The sequence below is a fragment of the Acinonyx jubatus genome, chromosome B1, assembly GCF_027475565.1.
Source record: "Acinonyx jubatus isolate Ajub_Pintada_27869175 chromosome B1, VMU_Ajub_asm_v1.0, whole genome shotgun sequence".
In the NCBI taxonomy this organism is placed as follows: Eukaryota; Metazoa; Chordata; class Mammalia; order Carnivora; family Felidae; genus Acinonyx; species Acinonyx jubatus.
In genome coordinates, this window is record NC_069382.1 from 86618298 (window position 1) to 86631187 (window position 12890).

Sequence of the window (12890 nt, forward strand, 5' to 3'; positions counted from 1 at the left end):
ATGAGGGGATGCCAGACACAGTCTCTCAGAGGTCTTATTTCCACCTCTTGCTTAAGTGTGAACTTAAGCAAGGACTAAGTCAGGAGTGAATTCAGTGCATACGTAGAAATTAATTGTTTCTACTCTGTCAACATTGGTGATGAGAAAAATCCCACTTTTTTTTTATTATGGTGAAATTCACATAACATAAAATTAACCTTCTGAGGTGCACAATTCAGTGGCATTGAGTACATTCACAATGTTGTGCGACAAAAAGCCTCACTTTTTAAAAAAAAATTGTTTTTAATGTTTTTTATTTATTTTTGAGACAGAGAGAGACAGAGCCTGAACAGGTGAGGGGCAGAGAGAGAGGGAGACACAGAATCCGAAGCAAAAAAGCCTCACTTTTAATGATCATAGTTTTGAAACATTAAACCAAATAGCTTGAAGAAATCATATAGGAAAACTCTTTGACTCTAGAGAACATATGAGCAAAAGAAAGTAAATATGAAAATCTGAAATCAGCAAATCGGATGATTTCAATTTGCAGTAAACTGAATCATTCTAATCAGTATTGGAATGATTTCACTCTGCTGACTAATGGCTTTACGTATGGTATAAGATGTATACCAAACTGCTATTCCAGCTAATCAAGGATTGTGGTGTAACCATGGTTTTCATGATAGTTTTATGTCTCCTTACAGCTTTGTGTGCATGATTTTCCAGTCCTTTCTTACCTTGGAGTTATAAATCTTATAGAGCATGTTAGGTCTTTTGTGGGCTTTTGTTGTTGTTGTTGCTCAATTTTTATGTTTATTTATTTCTGAGACAGAGACAGAGCACGAGTGGGGGAGGGGCAGAGAGAGAGGGAGACACAGCATCAGAAGCAGGTTCCAGGCTCTGAGCTGTCAGCACAGAGCCCGATGCGGGGCTCGAACTCACAAACCACGAGATCGTGACCTGAGCCGAGGTTGGTCACTCAACCGACTGAGCCACCCAGGCGCCCCATGGGCTTTTTGTTTTTGTTTTTGTTTTCTCTAACAATGAGAGTGTCTTTTCTACAATATGCTGTTGAAAAATCAACGTTTAAAAACTAATTTTTAAAAATAGAGTGGTAAGTTGATTTTCCTAAGTCTATAATTAGAGAAATTATTCCTGGGAATTACATTTGATGAAACTGAAGTTCAGGAAAGAGTTTTGGTGTTTGGAGTGAAATGGAAGAACTGCCACATATGAGTGAGGAGATTAGGTCTCTGGTTGTTTGGGGAGTAACAACAGAGGCTAGTGAGAAATGCGCAAAAGAGAATAGGGGTCATGAGGATTCAGCACAGTAAAGGAGACACAGATGAGTCCAGCCGCCTACTGTCTTTAATAGGAAAAGTTAGTCGAGTGTTTCTACTCCTTTCTTTTATTAAAAACACGATGCCCTAAGCTGACTCAGAGAATTTCCTATCTGCTACTAAGATGAGATTGTATGTACAATAACACTCTAAAAAATAATATCTAGTCAAACACAAAGGAATGAAAGGAAAGATTCAGGAGTACAAAGAATAATAAAAATTAACATGGTGTGTGTTGATGGCCCTATAGCCCATAGAGATTTTGACCGTATATTCAGGCTTTAGAGGCTGAAGCCTAGCCTTCTAATCTACCCAGGAAGACAAAAAAAAAAAATGGCCTCAGGCTGTGTAAAATACTGCTTGAAAATCTTTTCATAGATATTCTCCATCCATTAAAAGTGAACTGGAAAAACTCTATACACAAACAAAGATGTGGCCATAAAATTTCTGTTCTGTTCTACAGTCTTGAGTAAAAAGGTATAAAGGCAGCTAGGAAAAATCAAAGGCTTGGGGCCAAACAGGTCTAAACCCGGCTTTCAAATTGATAATATTCACCTAAAATTTCCCCTAGAATACTGAAATCTATATAACCTTGTCAGAAACAAGGAAACTGAAAGAATATGATGAGATGTGAAAAAAAAAGGTTGATGAAAATGAAAATTAACTCATAAAACTCAATTTTAAAACATGACAAGGGAGCCTCCATGAGGGTGATAGTAGTTGCAAGAAATGGAAATTGAAATTAAAAGCTAAAATAGGAGAATAATCAGGATACCATTAAATATACACTATTGAAGAGCTAATTGACTTAAAACAATCGAAGAGCTAATAAAGGAAGAAAAGAACAAATGTGAAAAAATAAAATAGAACTTGTGAATAGTACGTGTACAAAAATGGAACTGAAAACTCAACAGAAAGACTACAGAGATTAGTTGGAGCTGAACAGAGAATTTGTTAACTGGGGGATGAATTTAAGGAATTAGGTTAACATGCCACACAGAAAGCTAAGCAGCTACAGATAGTGACTGGCAGGAAGCACCAAGGATTTTCTGGAATGCTTGGAATCTTTGGCTTCTTAAATGGAGGCTGGTTATAAGGACATGCTCACTTTGTGAAAATTCATTAAGTTGTACAATGAAGAGTGATCTATTTCTAGAAAGAGGTAAAAAGTGTCAGGTACACATACACAAAATTTGGAATACAAATAACAACCGAAATTGTAATGGGGAAAAGAAAATAGATAAAAGTGTATCAGTTTTAAAGAAGTCAAAATAAAGTAAAAAGAACAAAGAAAACATGATGAGTAGGTCTACAAAACAAAACAAATTGATTGAAATATGTCCAAATATAAATCTGCCTCTTTAAATACAGAGAATGTTAGGTCTGATAAAGTAACAAATTTTATTTAAAAGAATCATACCTAAAATATAATGACTAAGAAAGTTTAAAATTCAAGAAATGGGAAGGGATCAGCCAAGTATTACACATATAATAATGTTAATATACAATTAATATACTTTTATACAGATAAAGGGAGTCATTAATGGCAAAAAATAATTTATCAGGCAGACACTGTATACTTCTAGCTGAATGTCTGTGATTCAGGACTGACTAGGAAATAAAAATATTTGTATACAAAAGCATAAGAGGCTTTAACACTGTTGAAGGAATTAGTAGAAGATGAATCTCAACAAAAAAGACCTAAAGCTTAGAAGAAAAAAGGGGCATGCAAGAAGCAAAACAAAACATACAATTGAAAGCGTATGTAACATTCTCCATGTTATTAGTTAAAACTGAATTCAAAGAATAACTCACTGGAAATTATAACATATTAATAACTGAAGGGAGAGGATATCTATACTTGTGAAATGTAGCAAAAACCATAGAAATTTAAAATCTCAAGTGAATTTTTTTAAAAATTGAGAAAAATCAGAATAAATGACATAAGTGTTTATTCTACATCAAACAGTGAAATAATATCCATAATAGTGCTCCCACAACGTCTAGAAATATGCAAATAAATACGATAAAAAAATAATAAATTATCACTTCTAGGAAACAAAGAAAACACAAAGAATATATATTAAAAAAAAAAAAAGCCAGGTTTTTGCAAAGGCTAATAAAAGGGAAACAAAATTCAGAAAGGACAGGCCAGCCAAGAAAGACAGGAGACACAATTTTAAAATAATGGCAGGCCCAGAAGAAGAAATTTGCTTGCGGAGGGCAGTTTCAGCCCATTCCAGAGACTTCCAGCCTGTCTTTCCTGATAGCCTGACCTACAGATTCCATGCCGGCCCCCCACTCGCCCGCCCCCGCTTCCCCACCTCCAGAGTCACGTGAGCCTGTTTCCAACAGCTTGCAGATTGGTGAGGGGCTGTGGAGAGTGGCGGGAGACCAGCAGCTACAGCAGGAAGGCCATAGAGAGCCCAGCTACTTCAGCAGACAGCAGAGCAGGATGGTCGTCAAACACCGGTTGTCGTCGTAAACAAGTCCAAGGAGGCATTGATATATATCATCCTTTGAAGGCACAGGAAGCTAAAGATCAGGAAAAATTCATTAATCTGGAAATGGCCCCGAGCTAAGCTTTACCCTCCTGTCCTACCTGAATGCAACGGACTTCTGCCTAGGGTCATGCGTTTGGCAGGACCTTGCAAATGATGAACTTCTCTGGCGAGAGTTGCGTCAATCCACTTAGGGTCACTGTTCCATGTATAGTAAGAACCCTCCCCTAGGATTTGCTTTCAGAAAATTGTATATGCGGCTGGATGAAGGTAGCCTCACTTTTAATGCCAACCCAGAGGAGGGAATAAACTACTTTATGTCCAAGGGTATCCTAGATGAGTCACCAAGGGAAATAGCAAAGTTTATCTTGTGTACAAGAATACTAAAAAAGGAGACTCTATCTTGATGAAAAAGAGATGTCTTGGATGACCCTGTAATGTTGCATAATTTTAGAAATCAATTCTTGCCCAATGCACCGAGAGAATTATTTCGTCATATCAACGCCTCTGAAGAGCATGAGGAGTATCTTGAAAGTCTCATAACAAAGTTCTCACATAGATTCTGTGCTTGTAACCCCGATTTAATGCGAGAACTCGGCCTCAGTCCTGATGTTGTCTACATACTGTGCTGCTCATTGATTCTACTTTCCCTTGACCTCACTAGACTTCATGTAAAGAATAAAATGTCAAAAAGAATTTATTTGAAATATCTGTCGTGCTGCTCAACACATTAGTGAAGATTTTGTAGGGCACCTTTATGATAACATCTACCTTTTTGGCCATGTGGCTGCAGAAAAGCACAGTTTCTAGGACTTCAGCTATTAACTTCAAACTGAAACTACCCAAAGATTTATTTAGCAGGTATGAGGCTTACATCAGTGCTGGTCATGCTAGCCTCTGTATACAAATCAAATACTAGAATGTACTTCTTTTTTTTTTTTTCTTGTACTATTTTCTTTTTAGGCAATTTCCTTGAGTAACTAAAGAATTTTGCAGAGTTTTTTCTTAATTTTGCTTATCGTGTTTCGCACAAAGCAGAGCCATTGTCTCACACAGCTGTTTAAGAATGTTAAACTGGCATTTTACTCTAAAAGATGGCTTGTTTGTATATTAGATTTGCTTGGAAAACTATTCATTTCCATTCCATTTGTAATTATAATTATTTTATTGTAAAGATTTTGACTAAAGTCTTTCTTTTTTTCTCTAAATAGATAAATAAATAAATAATAAAATAATGGACACAAAATTATAGGTGCAGTCAGATAAAAACAAAAAAAAACAATGAAGAGAGTTTTGCTTTTAATATTAAGAACTAGAAAAAACAGACATCTATTAACAGGGGAATTGATAAATAATCTGGCGTAGCTTTCAATGGTCTACTACATGGCAGAAATTGGTGAACATATATTTATATGGATAAATGTCAAATATAAGGCTACACACAAATTCAGTTTGAAGAATACATATTGTTACCAATTGAATGATGCTTTTAAACATACAAAATAATGTCAGCTTTAAATCTTATGTCATCAGAGGATTCTACCCATTTTCCTCTTTTTTGTTGTCATCTAAAACCCTAAAATCAGTTTCCAGTGTTAGTGTCATATTTGGACTTCCACATTTGCATCATTCTCTCTAATGTCACTATTGGCTTCATTTTTGATGATTTTAACATCCACAAAGATAATCCTTGCAATTCCCTGGCATCTCAGTTTCTTGAAGTTCTCTTATCCGATGATCTTCACATTCCATCTACCACTCTGCCATAGATAAGCACTCCATCCTGAGCGGTCCAGCCATCACTTCCTGTCTCCATGGCTAAATATCTCTGGTTCGGCTACAACTTTGATGTTGCTCTGACTTACTGTGTTAGTTCACCAGGGCTGCTATATAACAACGTATCATGAACTGTGCGGTTTCAAACAACAGGCATTTATTCTGTCACAATTCTGGAGACCATAATCAAGAGTTAAGAAGTCCATAATCAAGGGTCAGCGGGGCCATGCAGAGGCATCCTTCCTTGCCTTTTTTAGATTTGGTGGTTTCTAGGCTTCTTGGTGCTTTTTAGTTTGTGGCAGCATAATGCCATTCTCCACCTGTGTCTTCACATGGCTGTCTTACCTCTGTGTCTGTTTCAGATTTCCTTTTCTTATAAGGTCACCAGTTATTACATTAGGGCCACCCTAATCTAGCATGACCGCATCTTAATTTGATTACATCTGCAGAGACTATTTCCAAATGTGGTCACATTCATGGATACCAGGGGTTAGGTCTTGAACGTATCTTTTGGGGGACACAGTTCAACCCAGAACACTTACAAAACATTGATCCTAACATTTTCTCTGTACCTCACACCTAGCGTGACCTCATTCTCTTTTACTAGCTTATAATTCCAAACTTCTCAACCTTCTCTGATTTCATCATTATATTATGGAAAGAGTTGCTAACCTTTTGTTATTCCACATATACACTTGTACACCACATGTGGCTAGAACACACACACACACCCACGCACCCCCCCCTACACCCCCATACCCATAGCCTGCTCTCAATTAAAATTCCTAATCATAAACCTTGATTATGTGCTTTCAAGTTGCTTGACAATAATATTACATTTCACTATTCCATTTATACTCAGAAGTTTCCCCACAAGTATTTCATCCCTTCTTTTCCCTCATATTTCCAGCCCATTCCCTACTACCTCAGTTAATGACCTTGCCACCTAGTTCACTGAGAAAATAAGGACAATCAGAAGAGACTTTCCACAAGCCCCCACCACTACTTCCAATAATCCACCTGCATCTGGACTTGTATATTGTCCTTCTCTGCCACACATCTTCACCCTCTCACCTTGTGAACTAGATCACATCATCTATCACAGACAATGTCTTTGCTCAGCAATTTTCCCTTTCTCTTGTCACCAAGTTTTCCCTCTCTACTGGAATCTTCCCTAAGTACATAGACATGAACTTCTTTTGTACAAACAAATAACAACAACGATAAAAACACCTTTCTTAACTTTACATCCCTTCCAGGACTGCTCCTCTTATCTCCTTGTCTATACTCACTTTTTCCAATTTATCTTTTCCCATTCTCTACTGAACCTCCACCTACAGGCTTTTGTTGCCAACACTCAACCAAAATGGGCTTTTCTCAAGGTCACCGATGAATCCCAATAACAGATTTCCATGGTTATTTCTCTGTTTTATTTTATTTGATCTACTATCATCATTTGATGTGTTTGTAGCTTTGAGGAAATTATACTCTCTGTTGGTTTTTTTTTTCTTTCTAAAAATATAATTCTTTCCTGCACCTTGACTGCTTCCTCCTTGACTCTCAGTCACACTGTTTGGGCTTACGGGGGATCAGTATCTGGACTTCTTTTCTTTTCTATTTATCCTAATTCCCTTGGTGACCTTTAAATGTCATTTATATGTTAATGCTTCCCAATTATATACCTGCAATCTTCTTTCCCCTGCAATCCAGCTTCATATAGACAGTTACCCCTTTGACATCTTCACCTGGAATGTGTTAACACACGTATCTAATTGACTATACTCAAAACCGAGCTTCTAATATGTTTATTCCACTGCCTCCACACATGGTCCATCTACAGATGTTTTAGAAAATTTCTAAAATTAGTGGGAACTCTTTTCTAACTGTTGAGGACTAAATCTTTGACCTGAGCCACCATTATTTTTCATCTGGATTATTGCAATAGTTTCCCAAGTGACTTTTCTGTTCTTCGTCCTTGTCTCTACCCGTTTTGCAGTGTATTTTTAACATACCAGAATTTTCATGTCAAAAGTGTGATTCTGTTCATGCTTCATTTCTGTATAATAGACTACCAATAGGTTTCCATCTCACCAAGAATTGAGAATCCCTACAATGGCTTGTGAAAGGACAAGGAACACCTCTCAGCTTCTCTCATAGTTTATGTATAAACTTGATTTTTTAAAAATTCTGACAATATCAAAGTATAAAAAATCAGTTCTGGGAGGATGAGTCAAGATGGTGAAGAAGTAGGGGGACTCTGGCCTTTCCTCGTCCCTCAACACAGCTGTATTGAGGTCAGATCACTTTGAAGACCCAAGAAATTTGTCAACAAATGGCAGAAAGTTCTCCACAGTTGGAAGGAGACAGCATGGCAGGTGTGAGGTGGGTGAATGTAAACTGGGGAGGGAGGGAACACCAGAGCCACTGAGAGGAGGGAACCCTTTCTGTGAAGAGAAAAAAAGGAGAGAAAGAGAAAGGGATTGATATAGTGTGGCATCAACTTAGCATAAGAGAAAAACCTTTCTGTACCATGGACTGGAGAGTAAAAAGTACTGAGTGTCCCAGTTCTTTTTTTGCAAACAGCTTTTTGAGCTGCAACTGAGATTTTGGAAGTGCGATACTTTCACCAGAGCAGAGCCATGGCAGGCACTCCTGGGGAGGTGGGAGTTGGCATTGGAGTGTGGACTGTGCTGTAGTGATCTCTGGGGCACACTGGGAAAGAATAATCCCCTTCCTGGAGTACTTTTGGAAGAGCGTTTATTGCCTCATCAGGGACAAAAGACCCTGCAGGTGCCAGCCAAATGCCTTTCACCAGCAGGTTGGAGAAGGGGAGAAGATCTGTGCTGTGCCGTGTCTTTTAAGACTTCAGGTTTTGAATCCCTGCTGCGCACCAAAGAAAAAATGCAGGAGAGGTTTGGTGCAGGATGAGCTGACTCCCCCTGCTATTCTGTGAGGGCTGCCTGAACAGCAGGAGTTGTGATCCCTGGACCAGGGATGAGATATTGGGGTGGTGCTATTTTCCCCACCACCACCACCATGGTGGGACTTCAGAGAGCAACATAGCAGCCCCTGGTGAAGGCAGAACCAGCTAACACTAAACCCTGCCCTCCCCCCTCTCACCCCCCTCCCCCATGCCTGCCACTGCTGGTTTACAGGGGCAAGACTGACTCTGAGCCCACAAAGCCTGCCTCTCTTCCAGAAGACCAGCACAACCAACACCCAGGAACCAATAGAAAACTCTCTTTTTCTTTTTTTCTCCTTTTTTTTTCTTTTGGAATTGAGCTCATTGTTCTCTTTTTTGTTTTATTTTGTTTTTCATTTCCTTTCCTCTCTCTCCTTTTTTTCTTGTTGATAAGACTTTTGTATTATTTTCTTTTTCCTTCTTTTTTCTCTTCCTGGCTTTTTTTCCTATTTTTTTTTTCCTTTCTTAATCGTTGAAATCAGCCTTATAGTTTTGGGTTTGTTTTTGTTTTTTTAATTCTCTTTTTATTTATTTTTCCCCTTTCCTTTTCCTCTTCTTTTGGGATCAGGCTTCACTCCCTCCTCTCTTCCCCCAGGGTTACCTCAAAAAACAAATCAAAGCACACCTAGTTAAAGGTTCAAACACTCCACCACTGCAACCAAGGAGGAGCTCTGCAGCGGACTGATCAGTGGGACAGAGCAACCAAAACACAACAGCAGATTGCGACAAAGCACACACAAGAAACACTCCCTGGAGTGCCAGGCCCTGGACAGTGTATGATCACTTTTTAATATAGCAGTACTCTCAGGTGCAGGAAACATAATAAGCTTTTAAAACATGCAAAAGACAGAAACTTAACCAAAATGGCAAGATGGAGGAATTCTCCCCAAAAGAAAGGTCAAGAAGATTTCTTCTTGAAATCACAGGCAAGGACTTGTTCAAAGCAGATATAAGCAATATATATAAACAAGAATTTAGAACAATAGTCATAAGGCTACCAGCTGGGCTTGAAAAAAACACAGAAGACACCGGAGAAACCCTTGCTGCAGAGATCAAACACTGAATAACTAGTCAGGATGAATTAAAAAATGCTATAGCTGATATGCAAAATGAACTAGATACAATGACAGTGAAGACTGAATAATCAGCAGAAGGAATAAGTGAATTAGAAGATAAAATTATGGAAAATAATGAAACTGAAAAAAAAAAAAAAGAGGGAAAGGGAATTGCTAAATCCTGAAGGGATGCTTAGAGAACTAAGTGCTTCTATGAAATGAAACAATATACATATCATAAGATTCCAGAATAAGAAGAGCAAGAAAATGGAGCAGAAGTCTTATTTGAACAAATTATAGCTAAGAATTCCCTAATTTGGCAAAGAAAACAGTCATTCAAGTCCAAGAGTCACAGAGAATTCCTTGGGGAAAACAGCCACAACAACAACAACAACAACAACCAGACTGACACATAATGTATCATAGTGAAACTTGCAAAATAAAAGGATAAAGATAGAATTCTGAAAGCAGCTACGGACAAAAGGTACTTAACCTACAAAGTAACAAGGTAGACACATAAGGTTAGTAGCAGATCTGTCCAGTGAATCTTGTCAGGCCAGAAGGGAGTGGCAGGGAATATTCAATGTGCTGAATAGGAAAAATATGCAGCCAAGAATCCTTAATCCAGCAAGGCTATATTCAGAATAGGAGAGATAAAGATTTTCCCAGAGGGGGAAAAACAACAACAACAACAACAACAACAACAAAAAAAAACCTAACACAATTTGTGACCACTAAACCAGCCCTGGAAAAAATTTTAAGGGGGACTCTGTAGTGCAGGAAAAAAAAAAAGACTAAAGCAGCAGACCAGAAAACATCACCAGAATCACCAATGCACAGATAGCACAATGGCATCTTTCAATAATTACTCTCAATATAAATGGACTAAATGCAGGGCGTCTGGGTGGCTCAGTCAGTTAAGCATCCGACTTCGGCTCAGGTCATGATCTCACGGTTCGTGGATGGAGTCCTGCATTGGGCTCTGTGCTGACAACTCGAAGCCTGGAGCCTGCTTCAAATTCTGTGTCTTCCTTGCTCTCTGCCCCTCTCCTGCTCACGCTCTGTCTCTCTCTGTCTTTCAAAAATAAATAAATGTAAAAAAAAATTTTAATGGACTAAATGCCCCAATCAAAAGACATAAGGTATCAAAACAGATAAAAAACAAATCCGTCTATATTCTGCCTACAAGAGACTCATTTTAGATGTCAGCACACCTGAAGATTGCAAGGGGATGGGGAACCATCTGTCATGCTAATGGAGGTCAAAAGAAAGCCAGAGTAGCCATATTTATATCAGACAAACTAGATTTTAAAACAAATACTGTAACAAGTGATGAAGAAGGGCATTATATCATAATTAAGGGATCTATCTCAAGAAAACCTAACAATTATAATTACTTTTGCCTCCAACTTGGTACAAATAAATAAATCGATTAATTAATCACAAACATAAAGAAACTCATTGATAATAATACTACAATGATAGGAGATGTTATTACCCCAATTATAGTAATGGACATATCATGTAAGCAGAAAATCAACAAGGAAACAATGACTTTGAATGACACAGTGGACCAGATGGACTTAACAGATATATTCAGAACATTTCATCATAAAGTAGCAGAATACACATTTTTCTAGAGTGCACATGGAACATTCTCTAGAACAAATCATACACTGGGTCACAAATCAGCCCTCAACAGGTACAAAAAGATCAAGATTATACCATATATATTTTCAGAATATAATGTTATGAAATTTGAAGTCAACCACAAGAAAAAAATTTGGAAAGCTCTCAAATATATGGAGGTTAAAGAACATCCTATTAAAGAATGAATGGGTTATCCAGGAAATTAAACAAGTAATAAAAATATACATGGAAGCAAATGAAAATGAACATACGACAGTCCAAACCCTTTGGGATGCAACAATGGCGTCCTAAGAGGAAAGCACATTGAAATTCAGGCCTATCTTAAGAGGCAAGAATGATCCAAATACACAATCTAACCTTACTCCTAAAGGAGCTAGAAAAGCAGAAGCCAATAAACTCTAAAGCCAGCAGAAAGGAAATAATAAAGATTAGAGCAGAAATAAGCAGTTTAGTAACAAACATACAAATAAGCAAACAAACAAAAAATAAACAGTAGAAGACCAATGAAACTAAATGCTAGTTTTTGAAAGAACAAAAAAATTGGTAAACCCTAGCCACATTTCTCATAAAAAAAGGAAAGAAGACCCAAATAGAAAAAAAAAAAAAAAACAAAAAACTAAAAGAGGAGAAATTACAACCAACACCACAGAAATAGAAACAATTATAAGAATACTATAAAATATAATAATCCAACAAACTGGACAATCTGGAAAAAATGGGCAAATTTTTAGACACTCACACACTACCGAAACTCAATGGGAAGAAACAGAAACTTTGAACAGGCCCAAAACCGGCAAAGAAATTGAATTAGTAAAATAAAATCTCCCAACAAATAAGAGTCCTGGGCCAGATGGCTTCCCAGGGGAATTCTACCAGACATTTAAAGAAGAGTTAATACCTATTCTCAAATTATTCCAAAACAGAAATGGAAGAAAAGCTCCCAAACTCATTCAATGAAGCCAGCATTACCTGGATTCCAAAACCAGACAAATACCATACTAAAAAGGAGAATTACAGGCCAATAAACCTGATGAATGTGGATGCAAAAATTCTCAACAAGATACTAGCAAATTGAATTCAACAGTACATTAAAAGAATGTTTCACCATGATCAAGTGAGATTTAATTCTGGGCTGCAGGGCTGGTTCAATATTTGCAAATCAACCATTGTGATATACCACATTAATAAAAGAAAGGCTAAGACCCATATGATCCTTTCAAAGACTCAGAAAAAGCATTTGACAAAATACAGCATCCTTTCTTGATAAAAACCCTCAAGAAAGTAGGGATAGAAGTAACATACCTCAACATCATAAAAAAACATATATGAAAAGCTCAGATCTAGTATCATTCTCATTGGGGAAAAACAAAAGTTCATGTTCCTGACATTATCCCTAAGGTCAGGAACATGACAGGGAATGTCCACTCTCACCACTGTTGTTCATAGTACTGGAATTCCTGGCCTCAGTAATCAAATAACGTTAAAAAATAAAAGGCATACGAAATGACAAAGAAGAATTCAAACTTTCACTCTTTGCAGATGACATGATACTCTATATGAAAAACCTGGAAAGATCCCTCTAAAAACCTGCTAGAACTGATACATGAATTCAACAAAGTCAAGGGAT

The 12890-nt window shown here is 37.5% G+C and overlaps 1 long non-coding RNA gene and 1 pseudogene across 2 annotated transcripts in view; both read left to right on the forward strand.

Annotated features, from left to right (window-relative positions):
- Window positions 1-12890, forward strand: part of LOC106976175 (uncharacterized) — a 191600-nt gene that overhangs the window by 4376 nt on the left and 174334 nt on the right. The window lies entirely within an intron of this gene.
- Window positions 380-10008, forward strand: LOC128314457 (F-box only protein 8-like; annotated as a pseudogene).